Source organism: Mus caroli, unplaced genomic scaffold (assembly GCF_978045245.1).
Source record: "Mus caroli unplaced genomic scaffold, Mus_caroli_1 scaffold_9, whole genome shotgun sequence".
NCBI lineage: Eukaryota > Metazoa > Chordata > Mammalia > Rodentia > Muridae > Mus > Mus caroli.
Window position 1 is genome coordinate 122871245 of NW_028227264.1, and position 20848 is coordinate 122892092.

At 44.4% G+C, this 20848-nt stretch overlaps 1 protein-coding gene across 4 annotated transcripts in view; it reads left to right on the plus strand.

The window, feature by feature from the left end:
* Nucleotides 1-17274: 17274 nt before the first annotated feature.
* Tafa2 (TAFA chemokine like family member 2) overlaps nt 17275-20848 on the plus strand; it is a 466821-nt gene continuing 463247 nt past the window's right edge. For 2 of the 4 annotated variants that reach the window (XM_085843221.1, XM_021174837.2), the window contains exon 1: nt 17277-18717. The gene's annotated coding sequence lies outside the window, so the exon portion shown is untranslated. Of the gene's footprint in view, nt 18718-20848 lie in introns of all 4 variants that reach the window. The other 2 variants (XR_015048487.1, XM_021174838.3) reach the window with 2 other exon arrangements.

Sequence of the window (20848 nt, forward strand, 5' to 3'; positions counted from 1 at the left end):
TAGTATTACCCAAGTTGTTTCCTGTGTCCTGCCTACTTACTTGTCTTCCCCTTTCCCTAGTGTCTAACCATTGCTGATCTTTGTATTGTGCCTGTCCTCATGCCTTCCCTAGAATGTTACAGACTCAGAATTATACATCCCACATTGATGACATCTGGCCACTCAGCAAGTTGCTCTCTGGTTTCTTCCATATCTTTGTAGCCTGAAACCTTATACTTTGTATTTGTGTGAAACCATATTCCATTATGTGTACGTAACAGTTTATCCAGTGACCTACTGAAGGATATCTTGGCTGCTTTCAAGTTTTGGCAATTTTGAGTAAAAGCTATTGTAAACTTTTGTGTGCAGGTTTTCATGTTAACACAATTTTCCAAGTTATTTTGGTAAATGCCCAGGGCTATTGCTGCCGAGTTGTACCATAAGAGAGTATTCACTTTGTAGGAAAGTTTTAAGCTCCCAAAATGGCTTTACCATTTTACACGGTCGCTAGTAATGTCTGAGAGCTCACTGCATTCTCTGTTTTCAGCAAAATTTGATGTTGCCTGTTGTCAGGTTTTCTATTCATTATTTTAATGAAAAAATTTCCAAACGTACTCTATCTTCATTTTTCTATTTCATCTGTTATATTATTTTAGTGTTTTTTGTCAATAAGTTGGCTTAATTTTTCAAATTTACTTTTTCTATTTATTAGACATTTTCTTCATTTACATTTCAAATGCTATCCCGAAAGTTCCCTGTACCCTTCCCCGCCCTGCTCCCCTACCCACCCACTCCCATTTCTTGGCCCTGGTGTTACCCTGTACTGGGGCATATAAAGTTTGCAAGACCAAGGGACCTTTCTTCCCAATGATGGCTGACTAGGCCATCTTCTGCTACATATGCAGCTAGAGACACGAGCTCTGGGGGTACTGATTAGTTCATATTGTTGTTCCACCTATTGGGTTGCAGAACTCTTCAGCTCCTTGGGTACATTTTCTAGCTCCTACACTGGGGGCCCTGTGTTCCATCTAATAGATGGCTGTGAGCATCCACTTCTGTATTTGCCAGGCACTGGCATAGCCTCACACGAGACAGCTATATCAGGGTCCTTTCAGCGAAATCTTGCTAGCATATGCAATAGTGTCTGGGTTTGGTGGCTGATTATAGGATGGATCCCCGGGTGGGGAGGTCTCTGAATGGTCCATCCTTTCATCTTAGCTCCAAACTTTGTCTCTATAACTCCTTCCATAGGTATTTTGTTCCCTATTCTAAGGAGGAATGAAGTATCCACACGTTGGTCTTCCTTCTTTTTGATTTTCTTGTGTTTTGCAAATTATATCTTGGGTATTCTAAGTTTCTGGGCTAATATCCACTTATCAGTGAGTGCATATCAAGTGACTTCTTTTGTGATTGTGTTACCTCACTCAAGATGATATCCTCCAGATATATCCATTTGCCCAAGAATTTCATAAATTCATTGTTTTTAATAACTGAGCAGGAAACGGGGTCTGTCCTAGAAGCTGTGTTACTTCTGCCTTTCCCAGAAGCTGTGTCACTTCTGCAGTCCACTTGTTCACCTTCTGCAATCCACGCGCTCACCTGCGCAGACTGGTCTCAGAGGGACCTGGGACACAGGATGGCTCCCTCACCTGCTGTGGTGGTCAGAGTCCTCCCAGGCACCTCTCCTCTGCACATTTACTTTCAAAGTGTTAGTTTGCACTTATTCTTGCTGTAAGTTCATTATTTGTGTTGTACGACTTCCTTCTTGTTCAGTTCTCTAGGTTCTATTCTGGCCCACCAACCATTTCTGATTCCTTAGAGCTTCCCTTTAGTAAAAGAATTCTAGGAAATGATTTTCTTTTTGGTAATATTGGTAATATCCCAACAGTTTATCTGGTTAACGACTATACAATAATTCTGCTCTAGATTTTCTCTTTGCAAAACTTCCTAAATATTTTCAGTTTCATATCACACTGTGTCTCATCCAGTGACCACTGGACTTAGAGCAGATATCCCAGGCCTGTAGCTTACCCTGTAAAAGCCCTCCCCACAGAAGAGGAAGATTCCATGCCATGCTTTAAAGGCCTGTTTATTGCACTAAACTATTCAAGGAAGTCGCAGATGCTGTGCTAAACAAGGGCACCGTTTGTGTGATCGGTAGATTATCTAGAATCAAAACCAATTATAGTTTCATTGAATCATTTTAAGTTCATTGAACAGATTCAAATATTTACTTTTGGTCTCAGATGAACAACATTTCCTTTAGGAAATACCTCCGAAAACAAATGCGTGACCTGAGAGTGCCTGAGAGCGCCACCTCCACAGTCCTTAGAACTTTACTATGGAAATTACCCTTGAGCATCACAGGATAGCTCCCTGCCCTTGGCGTGCAGAAGTTCAAGTTCATGCTGATTTCCTCTAAATAGATTAGATTTAAACATTTGTGATTGCTGTATGTAAATATTCTCTAACCTTTCCCCACATTACTCTGTTCCCTTAAAACACGTAGGTGACTAGCTTCTTCATTAGATATTGTTTACTAAATACAAGTCAAACTGCGACCTCTGGTTTCACTCGCGACTTTAACCGGACCTGTTTTATCTTTCACTTCCACACCTCGAATGACCAAACGAGTTTTCACTTAGTTCTATATTTTCATTCTAAGTTAATCTACATTTCTATTTTTAGAACTGGGCGTATTTCCATTTATCAATTTACCGGGATATAGAGTTAATAAGAGGAGCTTCTACATGGTTTTTTATCTGTTTTTCTTTCCTCTTCAGAATGCTTTCCCACTTCAATTGTTTTCTCCTGCTGCCCTCACGCCGACACATTCACTGCAGTAATTAAAGTGATATTTTGCCCTTACCCTTCCTCATTTAGCACTAATGACAGTTTTCATATAATGTCGCCTTCGTTTTATCACCTCAAACCCAAAGCGTCTCAACATCCAGCTACTTTGCAAGTCTGATATGATTGAATCTCCTATGTAAATGTGTAACTGCCCAGAAAAACCGTCCTTCAGAATGCCTTTGGTAAACAGAAAATGGTTCCAATTTAAACGTCCTTCTGATATACACTCTGATCATCACTGCTTCGTTGACTTTGGGACTTACAACGAGGAGACAACAAAATGTAAAAGAGTCAGAAAATAAGTGTCCGGCAATAATTTCGTAGGCAAGAATATTTGTAACATCCTTTGGACGAATGCACCCAAGGGGATATATGCTACAGTTCTATGATGCAGATATACTTTAGGTGGTGAATATTTTCTGAACAAATAGAAGAAATTTAGAATTTTCATAGGATTCAAACGGGAGCAGAGCTTTGGTTGGTGTATTTGGCTTCCAGACTGTAAAGCAAATGGTAGCATTTCTTAAGGCTCAGCTACTCCTCACCTGGGTAACTTGTGAGCTGAAGGTCTACCCAGCTGATCACGCAATGGCACTTGAGACAGCGAGCGTGAGAGTTGTGAATTAATTATGGAGTGGGGACCCTGGCGCCCTTTCTTTCACACCCTCTTTTCCTTTCCTATACTTTTTTTCACTATAAAATTGAAATAGATTCTGATTTGTTATGAAAATTCCACAAGCGAAGCCCCCCTTTCCTCTTCCTGAATTAGAGAAGGAAGCATAGAGGTTTTAAATTATTGTTCTGTATGATATGGGTCCTATTCTGACCACGCCTGCTCAGTCACTCAACAGGGTCGCAAGCAAGGGAGTGAGGACTGAAAAAGAAAAACGATTAGACACCACTATAACCTGACTCCAGCCACTGCTGAGGCTGAAGCAGCTTATTCTTTCCCTGTCTGCTTTTATATCTGTTTAGGTGCATCCAGAAAAACACGGTCGGTTCTTAGATCAAAGACAAAGTGATCAAGTGAAGTAGTGAACAAGGAGATCACACAGGATAGTCATCAAGCAAGCAGTAAGGATCACACAGGATCACAAAGGATCACACAAGGTAATAATTAAGTCAAGGAGTACGCAGAGAGACCACACAAGGCTGTTATCAAGCAAAGCAGTAAACAAAGCCCCGTGGTCACGGTTTCTAATAGTCTTCTCTGAGCCTACTTCCTTGTCCGAGCCCAGGGACAAATGCCAGATCCCTGGGAGGGGGACCAAAAGCTCTCAACACTGTTCCACAAGCCAGGGAACCCAGACAAAGATTCTACCTATTTCCAAGCACGCCGACTATAATTACACATTCTGGGATGGGAGTCACGAACAGGGATGGGCAATGTAGACCTACCATTGGCTAGAATACAGCCTACACACCATGGAGGACTCTTCCATTTATAATGGGACTCTGTGGCCGCTACTCTAACAGTGACACATAAGGATGCTTAGTGTAAATATCAATTTTGTACCCTCAAAACCTTGAAATATTTGGCTTTTTTTTTTTTTTTTTTTTTTTTTTTTTTTTTTTTTTTTGGTTTGGCAAATGGCTGTAAGTAGGGACCCTTTAGCGATCTATTGAGGACAGTCACTTTTTAAACTTGGTACAGTGGTGAAGAGTTTTTGAGACACAGTCTTTCAACAGGCAGAACCCGATTCTTAAAATAATTTTATCTTATGCTCGCCACTAGTCTTATGGCTGTTATTATATAAGTGCCCTCCTGCCTCAGCCCGGAAGCAGAGGGTTAGTTTAAGTTATACCGGAAGCAAGTAGAAATCTAGTTTTTCAACCCCGTCTTTTCTGTGTGGGAAACAATGTTGTTTTTCTTAAGCTAAATCCTATCCTGGGGAGTCTGTGGCTGCAGAAGATTGGCCCTGGGTGATACCGTGTTCAGATAATTCTCTGCGCCTGCAGAGCAGAGATGAATGGCAAGAGAGGAGGCGAAAATGTCAGTAGGCAGTGGGGTGTCGTGGAAAATGTCTTTTTGTATTCTATTACCAGGCTTTTGTTCAAGTCAGGTTACTCCGGCAGTTAGAGGTGCTGCTGAGAAGACTCCGGCGCTGTATGCATGGGATGTAAAGGCTGTTTTTGGTGATCAGATGCTACATGCAATTAATGACTTATGAAAAATATTATCCACTTATTATCCAAATATAAATGCGTAGAAACTGAAGCCGCCTTTTGCATTACAGTTCAGGAACCTGGAGGTAAAAAAAAAAAAAAAAAAAAACCTCATGAAAAAATAATGACTTAGCTCCCTGGCTTACGTATGTATCGTTCACAACCGCCTCGGAAAATTTCTTTTTAGTTTTGAATCAGGAAACTGGATCTTTACTGGAGTGTCAGTCTGCTTGGTTATCAGAACCACAAATGGAACTTTTAAAGATGGGACCTCTTCAACTGCCTCCTTCTGTTTTGTTAGGAGGTGGTGAGGATTAAGTTGTCATGAGATGGACTGCCATCTCAAAATGCTATGGTCTGGTGACACAAACATCAGAAAAAAATCCTTCCTTTTTTTTTTTTAACTAAAAAGTCCTTTCTACTACTACTATTAATCTTTAATCTTCTTTACAGTCCAGTCATTAGCTATTCCCCTCCTGGTACACCCTTCGCCAGTTCCTCATCCCATTCTTCCTCCACCATCTCCAAGAGGATGTCCCCCCACCCCCTGCCAGGCCTCTCGATTCCCTGGTGCCTCAAGTCTCTCAAGGGTTAGGTGCGCTTTCTTTCACTGAGCCCAGACCAGGCAGTCCTCTGCAGCATATGTATCGGGGGCCTTGGACCAGCTAGTGTTTTCTGCCTGGTTGGTGATTCAGTGTCTGAGAGATCTCTGGGGTACAGGTTTGTTGAGACTGCTGGTCTTCCTATGGGGTTGCCCTCCTCTTCAGCTTCTTCCAGCCAGAAAGCGATTTTCTCACAGTGCTTGAGGCTAGAGCTCTGGGATCAAGATATGGGCAATTTCTTTCCCCCAATGCCTTTTTTTCTGGGCTTGCAGATGTTATCTCCCCCTGGTCTCCAGCACATCTGTTTTGTCATTCCCCTTTCTCATGAGGGTACTGCTCATGTTGGATTAAGTTTTCCCTCCTTAAAAGTAATTTTTAAAATGTCATTTAAAAATGATAGTGTCTTACAATATTGTTACACTTTGAGAAATCGGAGGTTAAAAATTCAATATATGAATTTTGGGGTGTGTGGCGTAATGTGGCCAGTAAAACTTGAGACCGGTTTTTACATTGGCAGTTAACAGCGGACTAAATCAGCTCTTCTTCCCTGGGTCACTTGACGGATCATGTTACGCCTGGATTCCGTGGAAGAGTTTATGACATTTAAGACGTGTATACATTGATCAGCCTTCCAACTGTTTACCCCGGAGTCTGAGTCCACACAATGATGTAGACTTGTGGTGTAAATGGAGAACTTGACTCAGTCTCTGGGTTTTGTTTCCTTAAATACATGTGAAAGGATCAAATCCTCATTTTAAACATAGTTTCTACAGGGGTTGGAATCCACATACAGATTCCAAGCACCAGACAAAAATCTTGAAAAACATTCCATTCATAAATGGAGGTTTGGTAGATTTCAGTAGCCGATAAGCATTTTTAACTCTTTGACTGGACCTACAAAATCTGCAAAATAAGGTCCCAGGGGTTTCAGACATAGAAGTGCCTAGTTGCAAATTGTGCTGTTTAGCAGTTTTTAAGCTAATATAATATTTGGTTATTACACATTTATCTTCGCTGCTCAAGTAGTTGTCATGAAAATGGGACAGTTTTTACACAACAAAATACAGCTAAGGATTTCTGCTCTGAATTCTAAAGCACAATGGGCAGCCCTCTTCTATTCCCGCATTCCGTGTGTTTGACCCAGCCCCTTAAGTCAGAGGGGATTGTAGAGTCGCTGCCCTGTCAAAATCCACAAGGAAACCTGCACGTGGACCTGGGAGAAGGGTCAGTCCAGAAAAGCTGGGACTTCCCTGTTTGTGTAAGTTCTACGGTTGTAGTCGTGTGACAACCTTTGACAGAGTTATTTCCACCGAGAGGAGCAAGCTATCTGGTTTTTGGCTGTGTGGCCTCTTATTTTACACAATTCCATGATTGCAGGTTTTTTAAATAGAAGTAGTCTATGAGGCAACGACTTCAGAGAGCAGCCATTTGTTTGGGATTGCTTCTTGGTCATCTCGGATGCTCTGGCTGTACAGGTTTTCATCCCTTGAGAGGGATTTCTTCTTTGAAATCTGCACCTTTCGGACCTGTGTCCGACCCTATATTGGTTCTATTCTTAAAACAAGGAAATAATTATTGTTCTGTAAAAACAGTTTATTTTTCCCCCAATAACTGATTTACCTCTTTTGATAATTAAGAATGCCACTGGAAATGAAACAAATGTCTTAATTGTTCCAAACTTTGATAGTGCTTGGGAAAACAACCATTTTAACAGACTTTTAAAGGACAGTAGTTGTGTCTGCTGAGGAAAGGGGACTGATGCTTGAGGGCTTTTGCTGCAGACAGAGAGTTGGCATTGAGGTAGTTTTCCTTCTCAAATGCCGGAGGCCTTTGGTGGGGCCGGAGGTAAAGCTCTGTAAGCTGGCACCGTGCTTCATGTGGGCTGGGGGACTGATTTCTGGAAGGTACTCTTGGAGAGCATGCACGACAATAAGGAGACTGACGTCAGCTCATTTGAAACCAAAAACAGAAAAAGTAAGTTTATTGGGGAACCCAGGACTCAAGAAGACACCTTTTAGGTGGAGCTTTACAGAAGTGTTGCTTTTTCTAGCTGAAGAATTGGTGGTGGTTTAGGTTGAAGCGAAACTTTGTAAATAAAGAGACACTGGATATGTTTTGAAACAAGCTTTCCAATTGTATTAGTTGCCGATAAGGACAGGTCAAACTGCCACTTTTCCTGTCTGTCCTGACTTTCTTTGTTGTGAATTACAAGGCTAACTAAAATAAAACCTTCAGTGGTGTTTATTAGTCGAAGGCTGGCCTTAAACAAGCTGATACTTTGTTGTGTGATGGGTAGTGAATAATGCAGCTAAGAAATAACTACGTTTTGGGGAATATTTGAGATCTAAAGCGGGGAGTTACAGTTGCCATTGGACTTGCTTTCCAACTGTAGCCTCTTTAGAGGAGACAAAAGAACTTACTGAAAAGAGAACAGAATTTCAAATAAGCTCCAAGCTCCATGCATTTATGAGTTTTCCCTCTTTCCCCCATGCAGAAGCAGACACACAGGAGCCACTGGTCTACCTACAGCCCCAGTGCTCTGCGGTTGTTTGCAGCAGGTACCCCAGTAGAAATAGTTTCCCCATCCGATGCTGAACTTACTAATATATAAAAACTTGATCTGTCACTATTAAAAATAATGTCCTTTCCCTCTTATAATCAAAGTGCTATTCCCCATCCCCTTTTGCTTTCAAGGTTTAAGCTGAACACATCAAACACTCCCCCGACCCCAACCCCACACATGTTCAAGCTTATTCCTTCTGGGCATCCATACAGTTGGATTAATGACGTTAATAGCTTTATGCCTTGACAGTGTCATTATTTTTACTTTATTGAGTTGTGCTAAGGGCAGGGCCGTCAATCCCCATAGATGGCAGTGCCCTGGCACTGGTCAGAAAGGAAGCCTTGTTGCACGTTCGTAGGTGTTTGTCATTACAGCCAGCTAGAACTTGATTCCTATAGGCTTCCCATCAGTTGTCAGCTAGATATTTCTCTGCATACCATTAATATTGGCAATTCCACTAATTCCTTCTGTGGCTCATTACACTGACTAATTAACCTCCTCATTTAAAAAAAAGTGTGAACAGACTGGCTATAATTCTTATTTCTGGAGGCTTCTGAACATATGACTAGGTTTTGTCTCATTTCTTCTTATTCCATATTTTAAAAAATTCTTTGCTTTTTTTCCCCCCCTAGCACTTTGGAATGACTAAGTCTTTCATTTATACTACTTAAAATCTTCACTTAAAACTGGCTGCTCATTTTGGTGTGAGAGTATAATCGACATGCACGCAAGCTTCTACCATTCAAAGACTTCAGAACCTCAAATCATGATTTATTTTTGCTGCTGTAAAAGAGAGCAAATACTGACTGAAGTTCTTTTCTGCAGAAATGGTAGTGTCTGCCCGCAGTTGCTCTGTTTTGACGCTAGGTGGCAACACACATTGAAACAAACAAGTTTGATCATTGCATGGTGGAGAATATTTTACAGGGAGGAAATTTTTTATTAGCATTTAAAGAGAATTTAAACACAGGAACTTCAGGGTTTATATTTAAGCTTTCTGGAAATAATTAAATCACACAGACCCACAGAATTAAAGGAACCAGGGATTGGAAGGTCCATATATTTTACGTAAAAAACATGTTTTCTACCTAAGTCAGTGGAGATTTAATTTCTGACGGAGGGGAAAGCTTAGTAGACAGGACCCTCAGTTCTCTAATCTGAAAGTGTTATCCTTATCATCTGGGCTATTAGTGGATTTATCTCGACTTGTCTGTTAGCTCAGTACTATAGCCCTGTAGCAGCTATTTACAACCAAAAGACCATTGTTCACAGGCCTTATTTTGCTTATTAAAATGTGTACCCATGATGCTAAGTAAAATCAAGCCATGGCGATTTCTTCCCTCATGTCTCCATGTCTCAGACCCTGTCTGTTGTGCTGTCTACTCTGTCCAGGAGTTCCTATGGTGACAGGCATGAAATGATAGAGTTGTTTCTGATTGTTGCATGGTTTACCCTCTTTCTATTTGGTGTTCTTGGTCCCTTCTGTTTTCAGAGTTTTTTCAAGACGAGAAGCAAGCACGTCTCTTTGATTTTACATTTTCTACAAACTATTAAGAAACAAATGTTTAGATTTCCTCCCAAAGCTGTTTTCCACTTTGGTCATTCAGCGAATACCCAACCAGGGTATCTGCTCATCCCCCTTTGACAATCTCAGAGTTCACAAGGCACGAGGCTATCTGAACAGCAGATACTTGATCAGCATCGGCACCCAAGTTTCCCAGGGCAAGGCTCAGCATGGCACTCATATTGAGTCCCTTCCTTATCTAACTAGCCTAATAACTGGGCACACTGGGGAAAATGTATGCTTGACTGTAACTCACAATGGATGTATTATGAAAATGTTGGGGATTCTGTAGTTGAGGGCTATGTTTCTTTGATCACTGAGAACTGCATTGTTGAAAAACAGAACTCTCTCTTTTTTTTGTAAATTAAATTTAATTTATTTTTAACTTATTCACTTTACATCCCAATCCTGGTCACTCCCTTCCACAAGGGTAATCTCCTTTCCCTCCCACCGTGGCACATCAAGTTTTGTGAGACTAGGTTCTTCCTCTCCCACGGAGGCCAGACAAGGCAACCCAGGTGGAAGAACATATCCCACTTATAGGGAACAGCTTTTGGGATAGCCCCCATTCCAGTTGTTCAGGACCCACATGAAGACCAAGCTGCATATGTGTGCGGAGGCCCAGGTCCAGCCGGTGTATGCTCTTTGTTTGGGGGTTCAGACTGAGAGCTTTAAGGGTCCAGGTTAGGAGCCACTGGGGTTAGCTACTCTTCTGAAATGAGACTTGAGTTGAAAAGTGGATTCAAACAGTTGAATGCAGCAAACAAACAGGTGTTTTCAAGATCAGAAAGGGTTGGGTGGAGTCCCTTGGCGCACATGCCTGTCTGTGCATACCTGCGCATGCTTGCGCAGGCGTGCGTGCTGTGTGCGTGCATGCATGCCTGTGTGTGTGTGTGCGCGTGCGCGAGCACGTGTGAATGTGTGTGCCCACGCGCACAGGCACGCACGCACCCACCCACTCAATTGTTTATGTTTGTTTGTATATGAACAAAGAAGACAACTTTCAAGATTTCCCGGAAGCCACTTGGGAATCTCAGAGCTAGATGGACGTTACTTTTGTGATTCGCAGGATGGAGGCTTAAAGTCATTGTTAGAGTGAAAAAAAATGTAAACACACGCTATCTCCAAATGTCATGAATCGAGATACATTTCACATCGACCTGTTCATATATGCAGCCTTTGTTAGCCAAAGTATAAAGTAAAGATGTACATTGCTGTGGAGGAAGTTCCTGGATATGTCAGGTGACGTAGACTCACGTGGTGTTTTGCTAAGACAGACAGCGGTGTTTTGCTGAGGCAAGACCCGTGGGAGGACATGCTTGGAGAGAGTATAAATAGGACTCAATGGACAGTGCTGGTGTTGGAGTACGTGTGTCACTGTGGGTGTGGGCTTTAAGACCCTCATCCTGGCTGCCTGAAAACCAGTCTTCTGCTAGCAGCCTTCAGACGAAGATGTAGAACTCTCAGCTCCTCCTGCACCATGCCTGCCTGGATGCACCATTCCTGCCTTGATGATAATGGACTGAACCTTTGAACCTGCAAGCCAGTCCCAATTAAATGTTGTCCTTGTAAGAGTTGCCTTGGTCATGAACACTTTTCTGTTCACAGCAGTAAAACCATAGCTAAGAAATTGGGAAGATGCTTATAGCAGATATTCTTCATCTCGTGAACTAAATATCAAGAAGTTAAAAAGAAAAGAGTCTGAATTACCAAGTCACTGGTTTCAGGTTAGAATGCAGTGCCCTGTCAATGTTACTTATTTCTAGTTTTCAAAACCTTAAAGACATTTAAAACTAAACATATGCATGCACGCCCGTCTGGGGGATGTGTCCATGAGCACACGTGTCTGTGGGGGGAGAGGAGGAGTTGGATTCTATGGTGCTTGAGTTAAACACAGGTAGGCGCTGCCTGGTGTGGGTTCCAGGAACTGAACTTGGGTCCCTGCAAGTGCACTGTGTGCTCTTCTGCAGGAGGCCATCTCTCCAGACACCTTAACTCCAGTTTCACCAATCGGACTCTGCTACACAATAGGCGCATTCGGGTTGTGAGTTAATACCATGGCGCTCATTCAATGACAGAGAGGCAAAGAGTTATGGAGACACATTTTATACTGCTGGTGAAAATGTTTAATAACAGAAATGAGCCCAGAGATGATGTTCTGGACAAACTTCCTGCAGTGACCCAAGACAGGGGCTCTGTTACCTTTAATGGGACATTGATGCTTCTCACAGCCATCTCATAAAACACTTGATTTAATTCACCGTGCAAAATGTTAGCCTCTGTGGTAACTAGAATGTAAACAACCTCTCATTTCCCCTGTCCAAGGTGCTTATGTGGGTCTGCCTGTTAGAGATGGGGATTTTGCCATTCGAGCCTGGGATGGCTTTCCAAACCCTGTAGTCCAGGAACTGTGACAAACCGGATTTCAGCAGAGACTTGCAAAGTGTCTGGCATTGAGGTTTCCCCTACTAATACTCGTAGAACCCCGAGGCCATCAAGACAGCAGTATTCACTGTATCACACGGTATGCACACGTATGACAGGCATGCACTGTAGCACACGTCTTCGCCATTTAATTGAATGCTAGAAGGCGTAGTTACTTTCAACTCTCTCTCTCTCTCTCTCTCTCTCTCTCTCTCTCTCTCTCTCTCTCTCTCTCTCTCTCTTCAGTCACTTGTCAGACAGGGAGAGAAGGAGATGTATTGCTAGGTGTCTGCAGGCCTGGGAGAAAGCCCAGCTAAGTCCAGACAAACTTCTTTACCTGAGACTAAGCGAAACACAGATAACCAATCCACAGAAATGTGGCCCAAATCAGCCACAGGACAATTGTATGATCTTGCCTCTTTTGCACACCATTTTTTTTAATTAAAAAGGTTTGCTATTATTATTAACTGAATTCCATACCATTCACCTTTCATAAACATTATTATTATTGTTGTTGTTGTTGTTGTTATTATTATTATTAATTTTATATCCTATTACTGTCTCCCTCCCAGTCACCCCCTCCCACAACCCTTCCCCCCTCCCTTCTTCTCTGAGCGGGTGGGGGCCCCTGGGTGTCCCCTACATCCTGGCACATCAAGTCTCCTTTGAGGCCAGACAAGGCAGCCCAGCTAGAAGAACACATCCCACATACAGGCAAACGTTTTTTTGGGATAGCCCCTGCTCCAGTTGTTCAGAACCCACATGAAGACAGAGCTGGACATCGGTTACATATGTGAGAGAAGGCCTAGGTCCAGCCCATGTATGTTCATTGGTTGGTGGTTCAGTCTCTGCGAGTCCCAAGGGTCCAGCTTAGTTGATTCCGCTGGTCTTCCTGTGGAGTTCCTATCCCCTTAGGGGCTGCAAGCAAAGCAGCCCATCTTCTTGTCTTGAAGTTGTGTCCCTGTGTGTCTGATAGGCGTGGTAGGGACTCTGATACTTCTAGGGAGACTAAAAGTTACCAACATGTATGTATACCACTTTGGAGTACATGGGGTGAGGTTTGTCTACCCTTTATCTACCTGATTACATGAAACAATCTATAAATGTTTAAAAAATATGTCTACAATTAAATTGCATGTGGTGGTGCATACCTTTAATCCCAGCACGGAGAAGGCCTGGGCATGTGGCTCTCTGGGAGTTCAAGGCTAGCCTTGAGACTGCTCCTCACCCCTGCAAGTGGAAAAATTCTCTCAACCCCCAGAAGTTGAGTTGAGTGTAGTGGTCCATAGTAGTACAGACACTAGAGAGGATGAGGAAACATCCTATCTAAAGCTTGCCGGGGCTTTATCCCGGGCAACTTGGCTAGCACCGTATTATTTTGCTAGAATACAATGGAAAAAATAAGTATGGAGAACGTGGCTCAGAGATAAAGGACTTGCCGAGGATGTGCAAGGCCTGGGGTTGGTACTCATGGGGCTTCCTCAGAGACGATGGGAATGGCTTGGGATAAAAGTTAGAGATGATGGGAATGGCTTGGGACAACGGGAACAAAAAAAGATAGGCAGGCGGAGATGAATGGACCGTGTACCACTCTCTTTATGAGTTCGCAGGCAACCCGAATTGTATTCATTCTCTTAAATATTGTGATTCCTGGATGAACAAACGCAGGGGAACTGGAAACAGTGCTGCTTCTCCTCCCACCCCTTTCTCCTTAGTAACGTCTTTGCAGTCTTACACATGTTTTGTTAGTGACATTTCAGAATCCTGGGTCCTGATAATTTCACTGTCCTTGTAACACAGGAGACGGAACGTTTTCAAGCTTGGGGGATGGGACACTGCTGAGAGACCCTGTGAATAAAAAACATAAAAAGCAAAGTTGATGGCTGGCTTCTGATTTGGCAGGCCTGGTTTGAATCCCTCCACCGGCTCATTTCATTCACAGGCCAAATTGGTTCAGCTCATCTGTTTTATTGGATGTTGTGAGGATTTGAGATGAGGGGTTGAGATAACCTATAAACCTTCTACTAGAGACTTAAAGTGCCTCTAAAATCTCTACTGCGGCTGAGGGGAATGTGCAGTGCCATATAAAATACCTCAAACCACGTCTGTTCTTAAGTACACCCAACCATAAGACAAGCCTTTCTATTCCTAGATATTTACTTATGAGAACTGAAAACATATGTTCACCGAAAGATTCCCTCATGCTCAACTCAGAAATAACACAAGAGGTGCATGTCAAATAATGTTTAGTGTTAACTATGGGGAAATAAGGAAGGTGTGACCCGTGGCTGCAGTATCAGGGAGAGATCTCAGGGTAATGTTGTTAGAACGATGCTGGCGGGGGAGAAAGACGCTGGCAGGGGAAAGACACACCACATGACTTGACTTATCAAATCTGTAGTATGGACAGCTAACTGCAGCCAGGTGTACCCCAGTAGAATAGTTTTAAAGGCAGAGAGAAGAAAGTTTGCAACAGTAATGCTTGTTACAAGTTCTCAGAACACACTGAGCTGTGATGAACTTGCAGTCCAGTTAAATAAGCATTTAAAAATATATATTCGTTTAAAAAAATGTAGTAGCGTTTTGAGGAGGCAGAAAGGTTAACCAGATGGCAGATTATCAACTCCAGGGTTCTGCTGAGGCAGATGAGTGTTTATCATGTTGATGTGTGTGTGTGTGTTATGGTGTGTGTGGTATGGTGTCTGTGTGTGTGTGTGTTATGGTGTGTGTGTGTGTTATGGTGTGTGTGTGTTATGGTGTATGTGTGTGTGTGTGTGTGGTATGGTATGGTGTGTGTGTGTGTATGGTGTGTGTGTGTGTGTGGTATGGTATGGTGTGTGTGTGTATGGTGTGTGTGTGGTATGGTGTGTGTGTGGTATGGTGTGTGTGTGTGTGTGTGCGTGGTATGGTGTGTGTGTGTGTGGTATGGTGTGTGTGTGTGTGTGTGTGGTATGGTGTGTGTGTGTGTGGTATGGTGTGTGTGTGTGTATGGTGTGTGTGTGTGTGTGGTATGGTGTGTGTGTGTGTGTGGTATGGTGTGTGTGTGTGTGTGGTATGGTGTGTGTGTGTGTGTGTGGTATGGTGTGTGTGTGTGTGGTATGGTGTGTGTGTGTGTGTGTGTGGTATGGTGTGTGTGTGGTATGGTGTGTGTGTGGTATGGTGTGTGTGTGGTATGGTGTGTGTGTGTGTGTGTGTGTGGTATGGTGTGTGTGTGTGGTATGGTGTGTGTGTGTGTGTGTGTTTTATAAGGAATGCAAAGTATTTTGTTTCAGAGTCCCGAGAGTCCTGATTTCCACACCTCCATCTGAGTTATTTGGATTTATTTGCCTGGAGATTAAACAGAGAGCACCAAGGCCTTAGGGAATTTCAGCATCATTAGGTGTTGGGTGAGGATCTGTGATGGGGAAGGTCTGTTTTATTTTGTAATCACACAGTTATTCCCTTTACTAACTTTTTAATGTGTTTGTACAAATACAGTGGATTAAATTGTAAAAAAATAAGATTTAAATGCCGAACATTTTAGCAGCAGAAATAATACGATAGATTGATAGGTTTTCATGAAACCATAAAGACCCTTACGAGTTAGACACTAGAAAGATGATGGGAGAAGGCCAGGGTTTTGAAGTTGTGTTGAAATGTTTTTTTTTCCTTATAGTGGAGAATACAGGTTTTAATGTCAATCTTGCTTGGAATCAATGGCTGATCAACAGACAGAAAATTACAGTAAGATTTGCAATGAAACAGTTCCAGGTTATTTAAAAAAAAAAAAAAAAACAAAAAACCCTGGTTCCCCCAGGAAATGAGTTACCATGTAATTGGGATAAAATAAAAGTCTTTAATCATACGAGACACTGGTCTTTTGAAAGAGGTCATTTGAAGGTATGTTGTGCACAATGATTGCCATGCCCTGGAGTCTCACAAACCTACCAGGTACAATCGATTAAAATTCAAAACCCTATATTATTTTGTTTTGGATTCTTATTTGAAATTGCTTCAGTTACTCCCAATTGAAAAAAATAAATTATTGCCTTTCTTTAAGAGTAGACTAAGTACAATGATCAAGTTAGAAAAGGATAAATAAAAAATTCAAAACGAATAGAAAACTGTTTAATCATGACCTTGATACATATTTTCTATTTAAAAGCACACAAATGTCTAAGGCACACCTCCCACTAAATGACAATGTTCACAAACTCTAAACAGCAAAGTTACAGGTGTGCCTAGCTTAATTGTGGCTGACGTAACAAATCTTTTTAATAAAATTCGCAGGAACGCTTTATTAAAATTAACTACCTGAAACCCTTTAGATAGAAAATAAGGCTAAATTACTAAGTATGTTAATATAAAATCACCAGCCCAAACATATTCCTTAGTTCTTAGTAACTATGGTAATAAGTGGTAGTTTATAGACGGTGGAAAGAATTATGCTAATCTGTCAATGACTCGGGGCTGGGGAAACACAACAACTTAGATCTGGGAAGAATTTAGCCAGTTTGAAAAATTAACCTAGTGGAACGAGAGAGGAGTCAGTTACAGACAAGATCCCCGAGTAAGCGTTCCAGAGTCGACATTTTCTCTCATTGTGTCTAAGTCTTACTCATTTTTCCTACTATCCTAACCACTAGCTTAAATGTTTTCTCATTCATAAGCACGATCAAAATGAACTGACTCTAAGAAGTCCTTTCTTGGGAGATCTTATGTACACCGCTTAAACCAGGACCCAATTTGGCCAAACCTTAAGGACATGACCTTCTAGTCTCTGAAATCTCTGTAAAGTTAGGATATTCCTTTAGCCATGAATGTGCTCTCATGGGATTGTGTTAAAAACCCCTTACCTTCGACTCTGTCAGAATTTGTTAGTTGTAGAGATTCAAAATTCTCTTAAATCGGATAGTGTAAGAAAATACTTGTTTCTTTTTTGGAAAAAAAAAAAAAATTATGAGTCTCTGTGACAGCCGGCAAAGCGCTCTAATCCAGATTTGCCGCTAGAGGGAGACATAGTCCAGCATTTGCAGCGTTTGCAGTCATACTATTTTTTTTTTTTCCTCCTGCAGGAAGGCGGTTTGCTCTCAGCATCTGCAGCCACTGCTGACAGAATTGGGAGGGAGACAGAGGGAGTCAAAGCCTCCCGGTCCAGCCGTCCCATTTTACTGCTTAACTCAGCCTGGAGTGTCAGAACCCATCTCTGCCTGCCTTCTCTGTGCTTTGCACAGTGAGGCCAGTCGCTCCCAACGGCCAGCCCACTGAGTGGAACAGGGGTGTAGGGTGAACCAGCAGGGCTCTGCCCATTGGGGTGACTTTCTAACATTATCTCTAGTGTATTTTAACAGTACAGCGCTTGTGGTGGGACTCAGAGAGGGAGAAGCTTTGATTGCTTTTTAAAATCTTTTATTTTATTTTATTTTTTGGCTTCTTTTTCTTCTGGTGATCTGGATTTGTTTCCTCGGGCCCCTCCCCTTGTTCCGTTCTTTCTCACTCCCGCCTTTGGCGAAGTGACACAGGCGACACCTGCTCGCTTGTGTCTGCTGCTGGAACTCGCACCTCCAAGGTGGTGAAGGTGCTGGCGCGCTCGTGACTTGGGGGGACAGCAGAGGGGTTCCCTCCCTTGGAGCACACGATGCGGAGAGTGGCGGCGGGTGGGATGCGAGGAGCTCGACCGGCTGCACTTGGAGGCGCGATCGAGGGGCTGCAGCTGGCCGGGAGTTGCTGCTAAGTGGACGCGACTCGACGGCGCCCAGGTGTCCGAGAGGGCACCCGCGGGACCCGAGTGCGAGCTGCGGGAACGCAGGCGTCTCCCGGGGCGGACGCCGGCCGAGCGCACGGCCCGCGAGCCTGCTCAGAACCGCTCCACACCGGGAGCCTGCAGACCTGGGAGAGCCGGGGAACTCGAGGAGTGTGCTCGGCGGCGGAGGCTGCTCTGCTGAAGGTGAATCACCGCGTCCAATTGCCTTTCCCTAGAGAACCCGGGGGAGGGCGGGAGAGGGGGAACGTGTGAGCGCGCGCGTTTGTGTGCAAGGGAGAGAGCCGACGCGGGGCGAGAGGAAAAGTCCTCGCTCGCCGCTCAAAGCAAACAAATCGGAGATGGAATAAGAGCGGCGGTGGCTGGAGCCCGCCTGGATCCTCGCAGTCGCGGGAGCCGAGCGCACCACCGCGCGCAGCGCATCGCCGGGGACAGCGGGCGACCGCGGGCGCCGCCGGGGGCTGCGGAGACTTTGGCTCTCCCCCTCGGTCGACGACCCTTCCGATTACTTTGACACTGTGGGATAAAGAGCAGAGCCCAGAGACCGACCTCGCGCTCTGCACCTTCCTTTTGCTTCGGGGAAGGGGGACCCCAGCTTGTAGGTGAAGACACTGCCGAACCCCCCTTTAGCCTTCGGAGGAGGCGGCACTCACACTCGCTCGCCCTCGGCGAACACACACCGGCGGACTTGAGGTCCCTATGCCCCTGGATGGTGCCAGCGGACCGGCATCTGGGAAGCGATGCAGGAGCGGTGAGGCTGGCGTCGGCCCGCGGAAGCTACCGGACCATCGCTAGGTGCTGCCGCCACCGGGACGCCCGGCTGCAGGTAGGTGCGAGCCGCGCCTTCGGGAGCCTTCGGGAGCCTTCCGGCTTTGGGGACCACAGTGGCCGCGCGAGGTCTGCGCGCCTCCACAGCCCTCACCAGTACTGTCTCTTCCCTTGGCTATCAACTGGGCCCGGGGGCAGGAACCCGCTCGTCCCAGGAGGCCAAGATGAGGGTAGATGTGGTCCCGCAGTTGGCATCCTCCCGCCCCCTCCCCTCCCGGCAGACGCTGAAGATAGGGGCGGGGAAGAGGGACACCTGGAGGGGGACAGAGCCATGGCAGGAGGCTTGGGGAGCAGGGTCCATCTTATTTCAGAAGGCGAGAGATCCAGGCGAGGACCGAAATGGGGTTGAACTGGATCCCTCACCAGTCCTGGCTGGTGGGCATCTGACACTTTTCATAAGCAGTTGGGGGGGGGGGTCGCAGTCAAGGGAGAAATCAGTGAGGGGTGATGGTCCACGGGAAGGTCTCTTGTCTGGAATGCCTACTTTCTGTCCACTTCTGACTAGTTAATTCCCAGGCCTGTCTGCAGAGGGTGGGCGTTTCCAGGAGAATATTGACTCCTCCACCTCTAACTATTTCCACAAAGAATCACGTTCATAAGTTCCGGGGCCTCACCCGCTTGCTTAAAGGTTTATTTAGCTCTGGGAACAGGCTCGTTATTACCGAAGGAAACTGCTTTCTGTAAAGGCTACTTCAAGGGAGCTTTCCTAAAGTATTGTTTAATAAACAGCGTTGGCGGGGGGGGGGCGGGGGAGACACAGTTCGGGGTGTGGGGGTGTGGGGGTGTGGGGGCCACGACTAATGGCTTGTCATTTCTTTCCGGGTAGATGACTTCCACATCTTGCCAGTAGCACAGATCTTTTTCTGCCCACCTGCTTTGCTGTCCACTCCTCCTTCTAAGAGGCTAGGTGTCTCCCAAGAGGTGTTTTCTTCAGGGGATGGATGGCTCTTGGGATGGATGGCTCTTGGCTATTAGTCGGCAATGCCACATTTACGGAAAGCGCTTCTGCAAAGGCAAAGTTTGAGGTCTGTCGCTCTGTTTCTTCTGGAGCTGCGGGCTGAGCCATCCGGCCTCCTCTGGAGGCTGCTCCATAGGCTCTCTAAGAGCCCTGGGGAGGCCACCTTTTCCTCCTGCTCCACATTCCACTGCGTGGCCAGTGTTAAACAATTGCCTGAAGCCTTGGGAATTGAATGTGTAGTTACTACAGTGACCAGCTTTTCCCCATCCTGCCTGGGCTGGGTGAGTTCATCTCCTGCCAATAAGAGAGAGGATGAACCATCCTCCTTTTGTGATTGTGAAATCTCCCCTTGAATATCAAAGTCCTCCGTGGGTTTAAAAACAAAGAAACAAAAGCTCATCTCAGGCTCAGAACTGAAGTTCCCCCCACCCTATGAAGAGCACCTCTCCCCCTCCCTTCCCCAATCACTCGGTATCCCAGGGCCTTACTCAGGACTGGGTGAATTTCAATGACTGTGGGCTGACTAATAATTATCTGGTTCCTGTCTGCCCAGTCAGAATGCTTTGGACATCCTCTTTCCTACGGTTATCAATTAGCACCTTTAAACTGCTCTATTAGGCAAGGTAAGTTAAGACAGTTGAGTAATTAATTTAAGGTTTCCATGTGAAGTAATAGAGGCGATAACTGGCGAAGAAGATTAAAACTACATTTGATGTTTTAAAGAATCAGAGCATAAGAATATCGTATTTACCCTTTCCATGTTTGGGCATCGGTGCCCAAACTAGGGAGTCCTTTACAGTTTCAAAACCGGCACCCAACACCGTGCATTTTCAATAACAGGTCAGGCATGTTTGTCTCTTTTCCTGATTCACGCTGTTCTGGATCTCTCGAGGCCGCTGTTTGGAGCGTGACCTTTTTAAGAGTCTTTATTTTTAAAAGCCATCGGTAACCACTTACAGGCCATCAGTAACCACACGGAAGCTTATTTTATTCTAATTCCCACAATTTCCAGTGCAAACAACTGGACTGTATTATTTACGTGCTTAAGGTTTTGAGAAAGACTGTTACTGCCAACAGAGTACTCCGGCCCGGGGAGCCTTGTAAGAGGCAAACATAGTTTTAGTGCTGCTTTATTCAAAATGGCTTTCAAAAGACTGATCAAAGTCTTGGT